The 12039-nt window shown below is 49.0% G+C and overlaps 1 protein-coding gene across 1 annotated transcript in view; it reads right to left on the minus strand.

Annotated features, from left to right (window-relative positions):
- The window catches only part of itprid1 (ITPR interacting domain containing 1), a 185103-nt gene that overhangs the window by 69085 nt on the left and 103979 nt on the right, over window positions 1-12039 (minus strand). The window lies entirely within an intron of this gene.

The following is a 12039-nucleotide window of genomic DNA, read 5'->3' on the forward strand; positions in this document are numbered from 1 at the left end:
TTCCAAATGGTTGACAAAAAAAAAAATCAGACCCCACGCACAAAGGAAATGTGACTTCCAATAAGCATAGGAGACTCTTGGATATGGAGCAGCAGGTGCTTTATGGGTACAATGCATCTATCTCTACTGCCATTCATTTTAAGCAGCGCCAGATGATCTGACACAGGGTTGTTTGATTGGCACATATTGTTGTGAGATTTGCAAATACCACCTCTAATAGATAAGAGGAGCAAGAGAAACAATTGAAGGAAGAATGTCCCCCTCACAAACTTCCCTATCACTGAATCACCTACTCTATCGGATAGGGTACTACAGCCGAGTTTATTCAATGAACAGCACTGGTGGGAAGTATTCAGAGAGCCCTGCCATTTCATGTTCTCCAGACCTGTCTGAGGAAGATGATGTCTCAATGTGCCCCTTTGAGTAGAGGATGCTGGAACAAGTACATTGAGTGTCCATTCTATTTGTCTATATGGGGATATCTGTGCAGCAACCTCTGGCAGCGCTGGAGCAATGTGTGTCCAACATCTCAAGCATTCTGAACAGCACAGGTAAAGTAGTTGAGAAAGACTGCTCAAACCTCAGGTTAGAAGTGTAGAACATGCCAGCCACTGCACCAGCTTCATTTCTTTAAGTTACACCATAAGCACACTGTGTACCTCTCACCTAGATTCTCACCCTGCAGCTACAGCAGCCTTGGCTGATAAAATGCAAGAAGAGGGATTGCAACAGCTCGAAACAGGCGCTTCATTCCTGCTACAGCAGACTTACTTCCCTTGTGAAAATCAGCCCTCCAGCAGTTTGGGGCAAGACAGTAAGTAGGGTCTTTCAGCTGACTTCCATGTTGCTGACTGTCTTGTGGCAACAGAAGTATCAGGGGAACACTTGAATATAAAGGGCACAGCATCTCAGAAAATTCTGGGGCTGATGCGGGTGCATCGTGGCTGCTTCTGGCTAGAGATAGATGGACTTCTATTTCCCCTGAAGTAGAAAGATCCTCAGAGATCACAATATGCCGTAGGAGTTGAGGACTCATATGGTTCCGAGCACAAGTGTGTATGTGCTGAGCACGACCACATACACAGTGTAAATTCATCTTGTCTGTCTGTTTGGGGCCACCCATTTCTATTGACTGTAACTTGCTGCAAAGGAGGAAGTGTGCAGGTATCAGAGCATGGCAAAAGTAACTGCACTCTTCAATTTTGCTCACATTTCTTGTGAAGCCCATGGCCACAATCCATGTAGGCGATGCCATTTGAAGCATTATACACAGCCATTGCCTTTTGCACACACTCTTTTATTTCGGATGAGGCGCTAAAACGAGGCCCCGTCTGCCCTCTCAGATGGACGCTAAAGATCCCATGACGCTATTTCGAAGAGGAGCAGGGGAGTTATCCCTGGTGTCCTGGCCAATATTTATCCCTCAATCGACATAACAAAAAAAAAACAGATTATCTGGTCATGATCACAGTGCTGCTTGTAGGAGTTTGCTGTGAGCAAGTTGGCTGTCACAGTTCCCACATTACATCAGTGACTACACTCCAAAAGTACTTCATTGGCTGTAAAGCGCTTTGAGACATCCAGTGGTCGTGGAAAGCGCTATAGAAATGTAAACATGATCCTGACCAATGGATCCACCACAGACCCAATCCACGTCCGGATTGGGGTCAAGCAGGGCTGCGTCATCGCGCCAACCCTCTTCTCGATCTTCCTTACTGCAATGCTCCATCTCACTCTAAACAAGCTCCCCGCAGGATGGAATTAAACTATAGAACCAATGAGAACCTGTTCAACCTTCGTCACCTCCAGGCTAGATCCAAGATCATCCCATCCTCTGTCATCAAACTACAGTACGCGGATGACGCTTGCGTCTGCGCACATTCAGAGGCCGAACTCCAAGCCATCGTCGACATCTTCACCGAAGCATACGAAAGCATGTGCCTTACACTAAATATCCGTAAGACAAAGGTCCTCCACCAACCTGACCTTGCCTCACAGCACTGCCCCCCGGTCATCAAAATCCACGGCGCGGCCTTGGCTAATGGGGATCTTTTGCCATACCTCAGGAGCCTACTATCTGCAAGGGCAGACATCGATGACGAGGTCCAACACCGCCTCCAATATGCCAGCGCAGCCTTCGGTTGCCTGAGGAAGAGAATGTTTGAAGACCAGGACCTCAAATCTGGCATCAAGCTTATGGTCTACAGGGCAGGGCCCTCCTATATGGCTCAGAGACATGGACCATATAGAGTAGACACCTCAAAGTGCTGGAGAAATATCAACAGCGCTGCCTCCGCAAGATCCTGCTAATTCACTGGGAGATAGATGCACCAACATCAGTGTTCTCGCTCAGGCCAATATCCCCAGCATCGAAGCAATGACCACACTCGATCAGCCCCGCTGGGTGGGCCTCATCATCCGTAAGCCCGGCACGAGACTCCCAAAGCAAGCGCTCTACTCGGAACTTCTACACGACAAGCGAGGTGGGCGGAGGAAACGTTTCAAGGACTCCCTCAAAGCCTCCTTGATAAAGTGCAACATCCCCACCATCACCTGGGAATCCCTGGCCCAAGGCCGCCCTAAGTGGAGGAAGAGCATCCGAGAGGGCGCTGAGCACCTCGAGTCTTGTCACCGAAAGCATGCAGAAATCAAGCGCAGACAGCAGAAGGAGCATGCGGCAAACCAGACTCCCCAACCACACTTTCCTTCAACCATTGTCTGCCCCATCTGTGACAGAGATTATAATTCCCATATTGGACTATACAGTCACCTAAGAACTCACTTTTAGAGTGGAAGCAAGTCTTCCTCGATTTTGAGGGACTGCCTATGATGATGATATAAATGAAAGTCTTTCTTTTTATTGTATCCAAGCTGCATGCAACAACGTTCTTGAAGGTAGAGGTGACAACCAAAGTACAGCAAACAGATGTCGAGTTGTCCAGGTCGAGGTGCCCCTCTAAATTAGGGGCTTTCTCAGTAGGGTCAGCCATCATGGGTGCAAAGAATAACCTAATCTTCTAATAGGTATCCACCCAGTGCTATTTTCAAATGATTATGCCATGAAATTGCCCAGGAGGTGTCTGCGGCAGACGGTTGCCAGAACTGGCACTCAATGCCACTAAAAGTTCAACGAGGGTCATCAGTCTTATGTCTTCAGATGCTCTAATAACTCCACGAGATAATGTGTTGTGCTTAAACTGGAGTGACATTAGTCCATTTAATGTAACTCCAGAGTGAGGATCACACATGGTGACTTGCCTTTTATACTAGGCCTGGCACACCTGTACAGGTAACGTACAAGTCTCCCACTGCAGTACTCTTTGGTGGCACACCTTGTAATAGTACAAGCAGTAACCATGTAGGATACATGATATCACTCTCCCCCAAGTATTTAGTGCAAATCGCCTCTGCATTGACTGTGCTCTGGGCTTAGCTCTATCTGGTTGACCCTTGGCAGGTCGTTTCCATCTTGGGTGAGTAAGTGGTGTTTCGTTGGCAGTCGAGTTGCTGGTGGTTTCTGTTTGTGCATCCATGACCACTCCATTCTCTCCCACCCACACCCCCCCCCCTCCACATACAGATTGTGCCGTTGACTCATTATATTCAAATACATTCAAGTCCAAAAATAAATTTGCATTTACAGTATTGCATTTGTGGTACCATGGTGAGGTAAGTACATTTGAATAGTAATGTACATACTTGGAATATACTTGGAATCAGTGCTGGGGTCAGCAATAGTGCGTGAGGACAAACTAGTGCCAGAACTGCTGGATGGTGTCCCTGCAGTCTGGTGGTGGCGTGGTGCCCAGTGCTGGCAGTGGGAACCCAGTTCGCTCAAGTTGCCTGCTCTTGGGGCTTTTGCCGTTGCTCCTAGCATCGGGCAGGTTCACAGATGCCTGTGACTTCCTTGTCCTCTCCTTGCACCCCGAGTCGCTGCTACTCCCTGAGGAGCAGTTGTCTAGCAGTGCGCAGGGAACTGCTGACTCACTTGCCTGGGCGTTATTTGGTTTGGGATCCTGGCTGGTCCCAGTCCCATTTGGGAGAACCGCTGCAGTTGACCCTTCGTTCCCGGGTGTAGCCTTGGTGGCGATAGGGTCTGGAGGTTGCGCCTTAGCGCAGATTGCTCTTTCAGGCTCGTGGCGGTTGGTGCCATTGGGTGCCTGAGAGGTGGAGCCGATCGGGGGCAGGGTATCGATACCGTTGCAGTTGCCCTCCTGAGATCACTTGCTCTGCAGCTTGTATATGTTAGCTGCTTGTGGCCACACTCTGTGGTGCATCACTCTGGTCCCAGGGACGCAGGCTACAGCATTGGGTAGCTCGCTGGACCTGTGTGCTCCCGATGGGTGTTTGCCCGCTGCATTGACTGTATGCAGTTGAAATCCTACATCGCACTACGTTTCATTACTTATTGTAAATAACCTGTAGCTCAGATCGCAAACGCGCGATTTTTCCTTGCTTATTGCATGTACCCAATTCTGATCATCAATTACACATTTTACATTTAACTCACAGTTACTCTTACATTGATTGAGAATGTGGACCTGTCCCTTTAAGTGTGGTGGGTTGCTGGCCTCCTTTAAGAGAGCCTTGCTATCTTTACCCCAATCCTCTTCTTCGCTTGGTGCCACGTGTTGCTCCATCAGCGCTGCACCTCATGGTCAGGCCGCCGCCATCTTTTTCTTCAGCGTCTCACCTCGTTGTATGGGCGCCATCTTTCTTCCATTCACGATGTCGACTGCTGTGATCCTCTTCTCCCCTGGTTCCGCCACCGAAGCTGGCAAGTCACCTCTGGGTCCGATTTTCTTCCTCCGGAGTCCTGCCACGAGCCTGGAAGGTGTATTCGGGTCGTCTCAGCTGGATCACCTCCACGCAGTCATGCTGAGCGGTCTGTACCTCGGGTGCTGTACTGGCCTGCTCTCTGGTGCCAGATTCAACCTCAGGTGGGGGTTTGCTTTGCCTCTGAGTGTGGGGGACGTCGATTGCTGGAGGGGTGAAATCTTCCCAGCTCCAATGAATCTTCTCCATCCACCTTCTTCCGAGTAGTGTAGGTCCATCACCTGCAACAATCCACAGAGGTAACTTGTGCACTGTGCCGTCATAGAGTACCTTTACATCCGCACTACCAATGGCTGGGATAAGTTCATTGGTGTAGGTGCGCAGCTTTGCTTGAACCAGGACCAACTTGGGTCGTTCAGCCTGATTGTCCCCTAGCCTCTCAAAGGCTTCTTGATTCATTACTGACAGGCTTGCTCCCGCGTCCACTTCCATGAAGACTGGAACGCCATTTACCTCGACTTCCATCCTCAACGGAGAACATTTGGTGCAGGTAAACATGCTATATACCTCATCGTGTGGCTGAGCTGCCTCTCTGACTATCGCTTCATAATCCGCGCTGGATTCATGGCCATCTGCAGACTCTTCATCAAAACAGTGAGTCATATTTCTTTTACACATTTGCTGGAGGTGGCCCTTTGTGCTGCAGCCTTTACATACATAGTCTTTAATGCGGCACTGGTGAGCCGTGTGATTCCCTCCGCAACACCAGCATGGTGCGACTCGATTAGCTCCCCTCAGCAGACTCTGAGTTAAGGGACTCGGGGGCCTGTTCTCTCTCCCCTGAGAAGATTCATGTTCTACAGTCCAGCCTCTAAAAGGCGCCACTCTGTGCACAGTACTTGCTGGGTTTGAATCCGAGAGCCGCAAGTCGACGTCATGAATGCTTGGCTCACGGAGATGGCCTTTTGCAGTGTGACTGTGGTATCCGCAGATAGTACCTTATGAAGAAGGCCCTCATGGCCGATTGCGATGACAAAGATATCCCGCAGCGCTTCGGTGAGGTGGTCGCCGAAATCACACGGTGCTGCCAGCCTCCTGAGGCCTACAGCATATTTTGCGATCTCCTGGCCGTCGGTGTGTATAAAACTGGTTTCTGGCTGTGAGGATGCTCTCTTTGGACTTGAGTTGTTCTTGGATCAGCATTACAAGCTCCTCGTATGTCTTGATCGTTGTCTTTGCTGGTGCCAACAAGTCCTTGATGAGGCCATAGACAGTGGGCCCACAACTGGTTAGCAGGATAGCTCTGTGCGTATCAGCCAGTGTGGCCGGATTGTCACCTGCCAGGTCATTTGCTGTGAAGAAATGGTTGAGCCTCTCTACAAAGGCTTCCCAATCATCACCATCGGCGAACTGCTGCAATGTACCAAGGTTAACCATTTTTGCGTGAAGGTCCGTAATCTCGTTGCCAATTGTTATGTCTTCAGATGCCCTCATAATAACTCCACGAGACAATGTGTTGTGCTTGAACTGTAGTGACCTTAGTCCATTTAATGTAACTCCAGAGTGAGGATCACACATGGTGGCCTGCCTTTTATACTAGGCCTGGCACACCTGTAGAGGTAACCTACAAGTCTCCCACTGCAGTGCCTCTGGTGGCACAAGCAGTAACCATGTAGGATACATGAAAGTCAGGGTAAGTACTCTTCACATTTATATATGCCTGCTATCCTTCCAACATGAATGTCAGACACTATATGAAGTCTTTCATGTATCTTGTATCATGTTTCCTGTGGTGTGGGTTGCACAATGCATCAGAAAGTTGAAGTCGTACTTCTCCAGCCATTGCCTCTTAATTAAGGATACACATACCCTCTTGTTCCCTAATCATTGAGAACCTTCCTCACAATACACTCCCACTGCTGTTATGGGTTTCATAAAGATCACCTGCAGCCGCTATGATACCTCGCTCTCACCTCCTCCCAATCATTCCAAAGCTCATGCAACATCCACACAGATTGAAGTGAAGACAATTACACACAGTCTCAGCTACTGAACTGTAGTAGACATATGTGGCACAACAGGAGGTGTACCCTTTCTGAACCCTTCCTATTTTACTCATTGCAGGCGAAGATCTCACAATAACGGCGTGAGTGGTGCCGGACAGGCGGGGGCCCGCCTCAGCTCCTCGATTTAACAGATTTGGAGGACCGGGTGTCTACCCTCATTGGAGCACCAGCTTGGACAGTTGCCGGGGGCGATGCAGAGCCCCCTTCAATTGTGAGGGTATGTAAATGGATTGCGCGACTGATGCGACTTCATTGAGACATATTATGAAGAGGAGTGGGGCCTTCTCATGTACATGTCCAATGCTACCTTCCTGCTATCACCCTGGCCTCTACCCTGGCGAACCACACGTCTGTTGTTTTCTGCTTCCAGAAGAACATCCACAATCGTGACAGGTGTCCAGGGAGCCATCGACATCTGATCATGAAACGTACGAGGATACTGCAAAGCCTGAGCCGCAGAGCCCACCAGTTGGCCCGTCCGCACCAAGCACCTCTGGCGACGAGGCCAATTTCCCTGGCTTTGAGTCGTCGGAGCCTTCTGGCCCCAATCGCCTACAGCAGCGCGCAGCGAGAGGGGAATCTCAGAGGCCACCTCTCCGGAGGATGAGTTGGCAACATAGCTCAACGACAGGCAGACATGGAACTGGACTTGGTGAAAATGTCCAGGGAAACACAGACATGCACCGTCAGCTCATGGCTGCATTGGGTCAGATCCTAGAGAGCATTGACAAGCTTACTGCGACTGTTGCAGACGAATTGTCAGTGCAACTCAGGACTCCAGTGAGGCCATCATCATTGCCCACACACAGAGGCAGGTGGCCTCCAGCAGCGACAGTGGTGTTCCAGAATGTGTGGTGCGTGCATCGATCGAGTCTCAGGCACAAGCTACGTTGCAGCTTGGTGATATAATGCAGTCAATGACTGTTGCCAACTTCTCAGTCTTCCCCACTTTCCAACGGGGAAGGGACAGTGATGAAGCAGACTAGCAAGTTGAGACACATCATGCTCCGGATGTTGAGGCCCAGCCCCGTCGGAGTCTCAGCGGCTCCCAGGAAATGGAAGGTGCTGTCCTTCCTCAGGATGGCAGCATTCTGACTCCCACCACTGACTCTCCAACCATGCACCCTACACAGTACACACCCAGCCGCCAGTGACTGATTCCGCCGATGATGAGCTGCAGCAAATGGCAGCCGGATCTTCCAGGCCAAGAACTGGTCCAGGGCGTCCTCATATGCCCACCCAAACCGTCTGCCCCCCAAACACAGCAGTCCTGAAGCAGCCTTGCTGTAGGCACTGAGGCCTCATTGAGGAGGAGCAGTAGGCGTGGGAGGGGGATGAAGGGAAGGTGGGGGGGGGGGAAATCTCAGGACAAGTTTCGTTAAGTGGTGGGACAACAACCTTCTACAGATGCCTTGATATTTTATCAGGATGCCTGTAAATATTTGTTTTTTTTAATAATGCACTTGTTAAGTAACTTGCAGAAGAACGCTGTTTATTGCATCGTTTGGTTAGGATGGTTTATTGTATCGTTCAGTTAAGATGGTTTATTGTGGCATTCGGTTCTGATAGTTTATGATGTCATTCGGTGTTCTTGGGGGTGCATTGTTTGTAACTTTTTTTGATAAATATGTAACTTTGACTCTTTGCCGTTGGTGCCATTTCTATCATTCAAAAGCTCAGCGTTGATGTGCCTGTATGGTAGTACATAGCATGGCCAGTATTAGATGCATCCCTCCGCTTCCTCCATTCAATCAAACCGGTCGATTATGAGCTGGCGCTGTGCAGCTATATCTCCCACAGCATCTGGATGCTGCCTCCCCAGTGGATGGGGTGGCTCTGCAATTGGGGCCTTGCCAGGCTCCTTTTTGTTGTCTTCCTCCTCCTCCTGAGGTGGGCCTGCAATCCCCACTGGCAATGCCTGGCCCCTCACAATGGCCAAGTTGTGTAGCATGCAGCACACCACAATTAATTCAGAGACCTGTTGAGGGGAGTATTGCAGGCAGCCTCCAGAGTGGTCCAGGCTTCGGAAGCGCTGCTTGAGCACTCCAATTGTCTGTTCAATGATATTGCGGGTGGCTGCATGGCTGTCATTGTAGCGCTGCTCGGCTTCTGTAGCGGGATTGCGAAGGGGTGTCAAGAGCCAGGTGGCTCGACCGTATCCTTTATCCCCAATCAACCAGCCCTGCCCTTCCCTTTGTTGCTGAAACATTTGTGAGACACTGCTTTCATGCAAGATGAAAGCATCATGTGCACTCCCTGGATAGTGGACATTCACTGCGAGGGTGTGTTGCCTGTGGTCACACACCAGCTGGACATTTAGGGAGTGGTATCCCTTTCGGTTTCTGAATACCTCTGTATTGTGTAGTGATGCAAGGCCATGTGTGTGCAGTCAATGGCTCCTTGAACCCTCGGGAAGCCTGCAATTCTGCCAAACCCACATGCCCGCTCATTCTGGCTCTCCCTGCTCCTTGGGAACATTATGAAATCCATTTTGTGGGCATACAGAGCCTTTGTGACTTGGCGAATGCAGCGATGGTAGCGTATTGAGAGATGCTGCCTATGTCCCCTGCCGCTGCTTGGAAGGAGCCGGAGGCATAGAAGGCCAGCACCACAGTCATCTTCACTGCGATGGGCAGCTCAGACGTGTTGGTGCTGGAAGGCTGTAGGTCTGCCTATAAGAACTGGCATCTCTATGTCAGCATTTCCTGTCAGAAGCACAGCCTTCTCACACACTGCTCCTTAGAGAGCTGGAGATATGAGCATTGTTCCCTGTAAACCCATCGGGAGTAAGGCCTCTCCCCAGACATCTTCGGTCTCTCCTCATCTGTGGCCCGACATGGCCAGCAGCCCTTTTTCTAGCTTGAAGCCGCCTGCCAATAGCTACCAGCATGTTATGCTGGCGAACTAGTAATGACCTCATTAAATTCTCTCACTGACGTTGTAAGGACACTGTAATGGCAGATAAAACTGCTGTTTGAAAGTTGGAGCTTGACGCAACGTGCTGTGCACAATCGTTGCAGTCAATGTGACCTGCGATGTAGAATCCTTCTCCATCCATTTAAATATGCTACCAATAGCACCTGCTGCACGCTGGGAACGCTGTTTTTTACCGATGTTTCCTGGGTGGATGTTAAATGAGGCATGAGCCGAATTTTCCATCCGGGGCACAAGCGCAGCATTGCACGATGATTGACGTCATGATCTCAAAGTGGAGGGCGGGGCGGTAAGTTTTTGCACCGCCACCAATCAGGAGCCTAATTTACCAGCCAGACGCTAAAACCTAGATTCCTGGCGTTAAGCCCAGAAACACCATTTACCACCCCTCCGGGACACAAACAGAGGCACAAAAATCCATAAAACCCAGCCGAAAGGACTTTACTTCCCTGACATGTGTGCATGTTTGCACATGTGTGTGTATGCATGCTTGTCGGTGTGTGCACCTACATGTGTGTGTGTGTCTGTGACCGTGTGCGCACTTGTGTGTGTGTGTGTGTGTGTGTGCACATGCGTGTGTGTGCGCACATGTGCATGTTGGAGCTTGTAACACATTAAAAAGGAGTGTCGGAAGATGGTCTGGGGCTAAATGAAACTGCTGTAAACGCAAAAGCCCATAGACATTTATATAAAGCACAAGCACACTTAGCCTACCTATTCACAAATCAGAGTATAGAAATAACTGTTGCAATGTCATCACACAAATGTTTAACATGCTCGTTACTTTAACAGAGGCGTTAACAGAGGCACTACAAATAAATGGGTTAACATAGCAGAGAGAGGAATTTGTACAGGAACAAAGCCGGCAGTAGTTTGTCCAGCTTCACATGTCTTAGCATCAGAGCACAAAAGAACAGCTGCCAGCAAAATTAAAACTCTTTTTTTGACTGGTTTCCAAATTTGCATACAGTATCAGGTCAAATTATTCAATTCCACCAGGATGTCCTGTCAGGCACAGTGAGCCTTTTATTGAGAACAACTGTATCTGAGCAGATCAGCCATGATGTACACTGTGTGCACAGACACCACGATAAGAACTAATGAGCCAAATTGTGCTCAAGTCAGCAGGGAAACTGGAATATGTTACTTTTTTTTAAAGCTTTTATTCAAAACATTTAGATGGCTGAAATAAAACAGCCTCTAAAACACAAGTTGGCAACCATGTATTAAATAGAGCCAGGAATTCACTGCCCAAGGATTGCTGATTTCCTTGAGATCGCACACATAAATAAGAGGATTTTAGACATAAGGGGTCAAAAATCCATGGGCTGTGATCTGAGCGATTACTCTTGGATCGTGCCCACCGATACCCTCCAATACTGATGAAGCCCGAAGTAGAGTACCTGATTTGAACTGAACCTGCCCCATGCAGCTGAAAAGCTGGAAAAGCCAGTGCCTGCGTGCCTGCCATGGGTGGGTGGCCGGGCGGGGGGGGCGGGGGTGGTGGAATTGCTCAGGCCTCTGCGTCTCCTGAGACTCCAGCCTATGTAAAGGGGTAATCAAGAAATTTTGAACAAAAAGAATGGCCCATTCCTGGTCTGCCTAACCTATGCACTGCTCCCCCAACCCCCAGTCCATGTGGAGACTGGTACATCTCATCTCACTGGGCATTGCTGATCTCCAGTACACTGGGTCACGACAGCCAGGGAAGTAGGTACTCTTGGCATGGGGGTTCATGACCAAGATGAGCAATATTGTGATGGATAAATGGAAGATATTAGATAAGTTATTTAAGCTAAGGGAAAAGAAAGTGCCAGGGCCAGATGGGATATATCCAAGGATCCTGAAGGAGTTGAGCAAGGAAATTGCAGATTCCTGTAGTGCAAAAACATAGCAGCAAAAATTCACGCTTCAAAAATATTGTAGAAGCAGCTGCATGACAGTTGAAAATAAAAATAAAACGTATAATGCAAGAGTAAATGGTCTTTTACACTTGGATGAACCCAAGATCTGAAAGACAGAGCAGGAATAAACAGCAGCACTACAGAGTTAAAAAGCTGAAAAAAATGGTGGATTGCATTGTGGGAACAATTTTTAAAAAATGACTATAATTTTGCAGAATAATGAAGCTCACACATGCCCAGAAGATGTATAAAAAAAATCATCACTCACTAAATCTAGTATGTCATGACCCAGGCATCAGCACTCGAGCTGACTCGCCCCATTCAGTGAGGTATGCTCAGAGAATACATGGTGGGATTGG

The sequence above is a fragment of the Pristiophorus japonicus genome, chromosome 1, assembly GCF_044704955.1.
Source record: "Pristiophorus japonicus isolate sPriJap1 chromosome 1, sPriJap1.hap1, whole genome shotgun sequence".
Taxonomy (NCBI): domain Eukaryota; kingdom Metazoa; phylum Chordata; class Chondrichthyes; family Pristiophoridae; genus Pristiophorus; species Pristiophorus japonicus.